Raw genomic sequence first — 8695 nt, 5'->3', positions numbered from 1 at the left:
TTTCAGCTGGGATAGAGTTAATTGTCTTCCTAGTAGCTGGTACAGTGCTATGTTTTGAGTTCAGTATGAGAAGAATGTTGATAACACTGATGTTTTCAGTTGTTGCTAAGTAATGTTTAGTCTCAAGTCAAGGATTTTTCAGCTTCTCATGCCCAGCCAGCGAGAAAGCTGGAGGGGCACAAGAAGTTGGCACAGGACACAGCGAGGGCAGCTGACCTAAAGTGGCCAACGGGGTATTCCATACCATGTGACGTCCCATCTAGTATAGGAACTGGGGGGAGTGGGGGTGGGGGGATTGCCGCTCAGGGACTAACTGGGTGTTGATTGGCGGGTGGTGAGCAATTGCACTGTGCATCATTTGTATATTCCAATCCTTTTATTATTACTGTTGTCATTTTATTAGTGTTATCATTATCATTATTAGTTTCTTCTTTTCTTTTCTATTAAACTGTTCCTATCTCAACCCACGAGTTTTACTTCTTTTCCCGATTTTCTCCCCATCCCACTGGGTGGGGGGGGAGTGAGTGAGCAGCTGCGTGGTGCTTAGTTGCTGGCTGGGGTTAAACCATGACACCCTTAGTTATGATGGTGAACACTAGTCAACAAGAACAAAACCAGTGGAGCCTATGAGATGGCTCTTGTCAGAAATGGTCGCCAAGATAATAAACATTCCCTAGCTGAACCCAGAGGCTCATAGGTCCCAATTCCCAAACTCAGAGTGGTCATCAACACAGCAAAATGCAGTGCCAAGTCAGGTCCCAAGAAAGAATAGTTGAGTTCAGAGCCAGCTAACAAACACAGAACCAGCTGGGTTGCTGTACCCAGATAATTGAGCTAGTTTTATTTTTTGTTTTTATTTCTGTTTGCAAAAAAATTTATTTTCTAAGAGCAGTGTTTTGTCCATTGAATGGAAGCTATATTGCCATAGAAACACATGCCTACAATTCCTCCCAGTAGATTAAAGAGATGTGGTTTGAGCATATGAAGCCACAGAATCAAAATCCCTAATTGCATTTTATAGAGGAAATTCTGACTGCTTTAAAACCAATGAGAAAACTTTCACTGACTTTTGCAGGATCAGAACTGAACTTCAGTCACACAGGACCAGATACGAAAATTACTGAAGCCAATAGGCTTTGTATTGGTTTTGTGTGGCAAGGTTTTGGTTGCGGGTGGGGTTACAGGGGTGGCTTCTGTAAGAAGCTGCTGGAAGCTTCCCCTGTGTTCGACAGAGCCCATACCAGCCGGCTCTAAGACAGACCCGCCGCCGGCCAAGGCCGAGCCAATCAGCGATAGTGGTAACGCCTCTGTGATAACATTTTTAAGAAGGAAAAAAAGTTGGGACGGCGGTATTCGGCAGCCGGAGAGAGGAGTGAGAACATGTAAGAGAAACAACCCTGCGGACACCAAGGTCAGTGAAGAAGGAGGGGGAGGAGATGCTCCAGGTGCCGGAGCAGAGATTCCCCTGCAGCCCGTGGTGAAGACCATGGTGAGGCAGGCTGTCCCCCTGCAGTCCATGGAGGTCCACGGTGGAGCAGATATCCACCTGCAGCCCGTGGAGGACCCCACGCCGGAGCAGGTGGGTTCCCGAAGGAGGCTGTGACCCCGTGGGAACCCCGCGCTGGAGCAGGCTCCTGGCAGGACCTGCGGATCTGTGGAGAGAGGAGCCCACGCTGGAGCAGGTTTTCTGGCAGGACTTGTGACCCCGTGGGGGGCTCACGCTGGAGCAGTCTGTGCCTGAAGGACTGCACACCGTGGAAAAGGACCCATGCTGGAGCAGTTCGTGAAGAACTGCAGCCTGTGGGAAGGACCCACGTTGGAGAAGTTCGTGGAGGACTGTCTCCCGTGGGTGGGACCCCACGCTGGAGCAGGGGAAGAGTGTGATGAGTCCTCCCCCTGAGGAGGATGAAGCGGCAGAAAATAACATGTGATGAACTGACCGTAAACCCCATCCCCGTCCCCCTGTGCCGCTGGGGGGGTGGTAGAGAATCCGGGAGTGAAGTTGTGCCCGGGAAGAAGGGAGGGGTGGAGGGAAGGTGTTCTGAGATTTGGTTTTATTTCTCATTACCCTACTCCGGTTGATTTGTAATAAATCAAGTTAATTTTTCCCCAAACTGAGTCTGTTTTGCCCGTGACGGTAATTGGTGAGTGATCTCTCCTATCCTTATCTCCACCCACAAGCTCTTTGTTATATTTTCTCTCCCCTGTCCAGTTGAGAAGGAGGGGGAGTGATAGAACAGCTCTGGTGGGCACCTGGCATCCAGCCAGGGTTAACCCATCACAGTCTTTTTGGTGGAGAATGCGGGCAAGTGAGGAATTTGAGATAAGGATAGTAACTGAGAGAGGTAACGGGCAAAACATGGACTGAACGCAGCTAGAGAGTTAAGAGCTGCATGACGAGCGGGGAATTTTTATTGTTGTAATTGTGGTGAAGGGACGAGGGGTGGATTGTGTGTAAATTGTCCACTTTTTGTCGGTTTTGTGATGATATTATTTTGATTGGTGTGGGGAATTCTTTTTTGTTGATGTGAGTGAAGATTTTGTGTGATGAATGTAGATTTTAATGATAGTTCTTAAAAATGTGATGCACAGAGGCGAGGGGTGGAATGTATTGGTTTTGTGTGGCAAGGTTTTGGTTGCGGGTGGGGTTACAGGGGTGGCTTCTGTAAGAAGCTGCTGGAAGCTTCCCCTGTGTTCGACAGAGCCCATACCAGCCGGCTCTAAGACAGACCCGCCGCCGGCCAAGGCCGAGCCAATCAGCGATAGTGGTAACGCCTCTGTGATAACATTTTTAAGAAGGAAAAAAAGTTGGGATGGCGGTATTCGGCAGCCGGAGAGAGGAGTGAGAACATGTAAGAGAAACAACCCTGCGGACACCAAGGTCAGTGAAGAAGGAGGGGGAGGAGATGCTCCAGGCGCCGGAGCAGAGATTCCCCTGCAGCCCGTGGTGAAGACCATGGTGAGGCAGGCTGTCCCCCTGCAGTCCATGGAGGTCCACGGTGGAGCAGATATCCACCTGCAGCCCGTGGAGGACCCCACGCCGGAGCAGGTGGGTTCCCGAAGGAGGCTGTGACCCCGTGGGAACCCCGCGCTGGAGCAGGCTCCTGGCAGGACCTGCGGATCTGTGGAGAGAGGAGCCCACGCTGGAGCAGGTTTTCTGGCAGGACTTGTGACCCCGTGGGGGGCTCACGCTGGAGCAGTCTGTGCCTGAAGGACTGCACACCGTGGAAAAGGACCCATGCTGGAGCAGTTCGTGAAGAACTGCAGCCCGTGGGAAGGACCCACGTTGGAGAAGTTCGTGGAGGACTGTCTCCCGTGGGTGGGACCCCACGCTGGAGCAGGGGAAGAGTGTGATGAGTCCTCCCCCTGAGGAGGATGAAGCGGCAGAAAATAACATGTGATGAACTGACCGTAAACCCCATCCCCGTCCCCCTGTGCCGCTGGGGGGGTGGTAGAGAATCCGGGAGTGAAGTTGTGCCCGGGAAGAAGGGAGGGGTGGAGGGAAGGTGTTCTGAGATTTGGTTTTATTTCTCATTACCCTACTCCGGTTGATTTGTAATAAATCAAGTTAATTTTTCCCCAAACTGAGTCTGTTTTGCCCGTGACGGTAATTGGTGAGTGATCTCTCCTATCCTTATCTCCACCCACAAGCTCTTTGTTATATTTTCTCTCCCCTGTCCAGTTGAGAAGGAGGGGGAGTGATAGAACAGCTCTGGTGGGCACCTGGCATCCAGCCAGGGTTAACCCATCACAGGCTTGTACAAATTTCAGCCAGGCTGATGGACTCTATTTCTAAATATTTTTAGATTTTTTTTTTATAGAATGCACCTAAATTCTGAGAAATGAACACCATCTCCAAACGCTCTGTTAAATATTTTCTCCCTCCCTGTACCCCATTCTCCTTCAATATTTAGAAATCATTTGTAACAATCTAATTCTCATTCAAAAGAATGGGTTTTCTAATGACACATTCACATGCTTTGTGCACACAGCATTCCGTAACAAAACTTCCCATAAGTGCTGATTGGGTTTCTATATTGAGAAAACAAAGTCATGGAAATTTTTATAATTATACCAAATACTGCTTGTCTGTGCACAGTGTGATTCTCCTTCCTGTATCAGAAACCCAAAGGTTCAGGTCACAGGCTCAAAGCTGGCCTCCTACACAAAGCTAACATCATAATTAATTAAAAGGAAGTCACAGCATGTATCTTAGCATGTTCCTTAGCAAAGATACAAAGTCTCATCATAAAGGGAAAATGCATAAAAGTTATTGGGATTCCTGGTGTAATGTTAAAAAACAAAACAAACCAAAACAATTATTCAGTCTTCAAGGATGAAAATTACTGAGACTATGTTAGTGGGAACCTAGTAGCAAGAAGTAAATTGCATCAAATTGCACCAGATTATGTTAAGAGGTAGTAGCCACCACTAATCCCTCATCAGAAACAGGAAGGCTTTCTGTGTACCCCCTAAAACCCTAGCACTCCTCTCACATCACCACTCTTCTGTAACATGATATGTTAATTCATTCCCCAGGATGAAGCTGAGCACAGCTCATGTACCGATCTTTGTTCTGTATTTCTAGGCATTTTGTTTAATAGTGATAGCAAATGGGTGAATAATACTATTTCTTCTCAGCTAAGTATTCACAGCTCAGACTCTGTTACTTTTGTAGCTCTCTGTACTACTGTTGGTTGATCATCCCCCAATCTCTATCATTTCTTCTCTTAGAGTAGGGCTTCCCAGTAGGACTGGTGTCTACGACTGTCGTGGTTTAACCCCAGCCAGCAACTAAGCACCATGCAGCCGCTCGCTCACTTCCCCCCACCAAGTGGGATGGGGGAGATAATCGGGGGAAAAAAAGTAGAACTTGTGGATTGAGAAACTGAAACAGTTTAACGGGACAGAAAGGAAGAAAATAATAATGATAATAAGAACAACAGTAATAAAATGACAATAATAATAATAATAAAAGAATTGGAATATACAAAACAAGTGATGCACAATGCAATTGTTCACCACTCACTGACCGATACCCAGTTAGTTCCTGAGCAGTGATGCATCCCCCCCGGTCAACTCCCCCCAGTTTATATACTAGGCATGACGTCACATGGTATGGAATATCCCTTTGGCCAGTTTGTGTCAGCTGCCCTGGCTGTGTCCCCCCCCAACTTCTTGTGCCCCTCCAGCCTTCTTGCTGGCTGAGCATGAGAAGCTGAAAAATCCTTGACTTAGTCTAAACACTCCTTAGCAACAACTGAAAACATCAGTGTGTTATCAACATTCTTCTCATACTAATCCAAAACATAACACTATACCAGCTACTAGAAAGAAAATTAACTCTATCCCAGCTGAAACCAGGACAGTATCCACCCCTTATTCTATACCATTTACATCATGCTCAGGTCCCATACTTTCTAATACATCTCAGTTAATCACCATCACCTTTCCTGTCCTTTGATATATATATATATATACACTCATACAGATATCATTCCCTTAGTCTATGGGCCATCCCTATAAAATGCCCATTTTCATTTAGTCCATGACTTTGGGCTCTATCTGTCATAACAGTCTGTCTGGGCAGGAGGGATGGTGCAAAGTCCACATGGCAGTATACTTTGCGGAAAGGCTATTATCCGTCCCTCTCCATGTTGATGGAGCATATGAACCATCTTATTAACCCCCACAACAGTTTCAGCTGTCAACCCTCCAGCAGTGGGCCTGGTCTATGACCCTGTAATAAGGAAAAAAAACCTCAAAATGGGTGAAAAGTCTTACACTTTTTCTGCAACTGGGGATCTGGTACATATTTTGGGGGTTTCTCCTGGGTGTTGCTACTAAGAAATTTCCCTTTCTGGTGAAAGACTGAGAAAAACATTTTGCTTTAGAATGGTGATGGCAAAGCTGCATCTTTGGCCCTGGAAGCCTCTGACATTTTAAGAAACCACACCAACACGGTAGTGGCAAAAAATTATAGGGACACATCCTTGTATGTGAATTATTACAAAGCCCAGGCCAGCAATGGTCTTCCTGGTTTTCAAGGTGGTCCTTTCATGCATGTTGTGGGTGTCAGAGGTATATTCAGTAACCTGTTTAGAAAGGCTGTCCTGCTTATGAAAAGGGAATTGGAAATTGTTAAGCCACACATTAAAAGCACTGGTCAAGATATTGCAAAAAAAATGGACATGTTTCCAAGGTTGTCATGGACAAGTTGGAAATGCCATCAAATCAGGAGGACTCGGGACCTCTGTATATTCAAAGAAAAAGCCTTAAAAGAAAGAAAGCCATGTCACACCCCTGGAGGGAAGGCCTCCTGCCCACCCTTTAAAAAAAAAAAGAAGGGGGGCACCAGACAACAGTCTGACCAGGACAAGAAGAAGAAAAAGAACAACAATCCAGGCCAAACAGTGCAAAAGAAAGAGAAAACCCAGAGAAAGAGGTCCTGTTCTACCACTAGAAAAGGAAATATATTTTAAAAGGGATGGCTTTCGTTCATGGCTGCTCAGAAGAATGTACCAAATCTGAGCTGGATTTGTTTGAAATGTCTCCAACACAGACCGGCACTGAGAAAAGCCTGTTTATTGAGGTACCTCCACTTCCCACTATTTCACACTTTGCACCTCTGGACTTTTTCATGGCTGGGAATGGGGAAGATTCCATAGAGCTGAAGAACAGCCTGTTGTACCTTTGCTGCAAGACTGTAAAAGCTGACGGGTCCAACCTTGGTGCCTGTGAGGCCGTGGGCCTCGTGAATTACCCACTGGCCTCTATTTCTAGCCAGCTAGACATTATGCTGGGGGACCGATTGATAAGCCAGAGCCACAACTGCTATTCCCTACCAAGCCTTCATTGAGTTGCTTCTCAAGTACAGCTGTGACACACTGTCCATGCACGCACTTCTCCACTGGGCTGTTCTACAAAGACACAGCTGGGCAGCAGGAAGTGGTCACGCTGGATGTTTTCTGTAATCAGGGATTCAGGCAACGCTCAGCTCTGACAGCCCAGAGTAGCAGGATTGAACTATCAGGACCCCTCCACAGCGATCTGTTCTTTCGAGACAAGCTTTTGTTGAATGGTGTGGATGTAAAAATTAAGCTGACATGCAGAAAAGACAACTTTTGTTTTATGAGCTCCCTGGCAGCAAAAGCCTACAAACCGGTTATTACCTATGCCTTGCTGTTTGTGAAGAAAGTGTGGGTGGCACCTGGGCTGGGTTTGGGATATACTGAGGCGTTACTTATGGCCAGCACTAAATACCCAGTGGATTGCATGTCATGGAAGTGTTCAGCATATTGGCTGGTAGCTGTGTGAGCAACCAGGAAAATTTGTTTTGGGGACAGCTACCCAAGCTCGTTGTTATTGAGAACGATGCTTTTAGTGGCATTTATGCTAAGAACCCTTTCAGTTTTAAACATTATAATAAATTTTTTGGCCCTCCATGTGGATGGTGAACAAATGCCAGCGAAACCGCTGCAGCCTGATTTTGAGAGTGGTTGCTGTGTGAGAGAATACATGCAGCTCATTCAGACTATTGGCAGACATATGAAAGACCATTCCCTGCTGGTTGACAGAGAAGAGTTTGCCCCTGGCTGTACCCTGTTTGCCTTTGACCTGTCTCCAGGCCAAGAATGTGCTGATCGCTATTCCCTGATTAAAACAGGAAACCTGAGAGCAGAAGTATGCTTTGCAAGGGCCTTGACCACCACTGTTAATATGATCACGTACAGTGTATTTGGCACTATGATAAACTGATGGAGAAATGTGCTCTTTGACTACATGTGAGGATGGACACAGAACAACTCTTGTTTTTTTCAGCAGACCCCTACACCAGGGAAATATTTCTAGACATGTACCCTGGCAACTGGCTCCCTAGGGCCCATATTTCTCCAATACCAGCAAGCATAGTTGTAAATACACATACACATAACCATCCTGGAGAGCACTGGCTAGCAATTTTCCTGGCAGATCAGAAATGCACACAGTTTTTGACTTGCATGCTGTGGTGGGTTGACCTTGGTTGGCCACCAGGTGCCCACCAAGCTGCTCTATCATTTCCTCTCCTCAGCAGGACAGGGGGGAGAAAGTAAGATGAAAAACTTATGGGTAGAGCTAAAGGCAGTTTAATAAAGAAAAGCAAAGGCTGCATGCAGAAGTAAAGGAAACAAAAAAATTATTCTCTACTTCCCATGAGCAGGCGATGTCCAGCCACTTCCTGGGAAGTAGGGCCTCAGTACATGTAGTAGTTGCTTCAGAAGACAAATGCCTTAATAATGAATGCCCCTACCTCTTCCTCCTTTCTCTTATTCCAAACAACACTGTTGAGTAGGTTAGATCTCTGTCCACATTTCCCCCAGAGAATTTAAACACAGTTTTGCAATTTGGCGTTTGATAGGGTTTTTCTTAATATGTTCAGGCTGCAAAACAACATCTTCTTTCTGCCTGTAAAGTTCGACATATTTAGCTTTTTGGTCATCATCTGTGCACCAGCCTGGGTAGCCTGAAGCTTCCTGATTCTGGCGGAGGTGAAACTTTATATAATCTAAGAAAAAACCGCTAGCCCTCTGTTCAAAATGCCAAATCTCATAGATTTCACAAACCATGTAGCCCTCCTCCAGAGCCTTGTTCAGTTCCGTGGAACACCAGGTACCCACAAGGGCTCTTTCTTCATCACTGTGGGTGCAGAGGGCCT

The sequence above is a fragment of the Harpia harpyja genome, chromosome W, assembly GCF_026419915.1.
Source record: "Harpia harpyja isolate bHarHar1 chromosome W, bHarHar1 primary haplotype, whole genome shotgun sequence".
Classification (NCBI taxonomy): domain Eukaryota; kingdom Metazoa; phylum Chordata; class Aves; order Accipitriformes; family Accipitridae; genus Harpia; species Harpia harpyja.
This window is presented reverse-complemented; position numbering follows the sequence as displayed.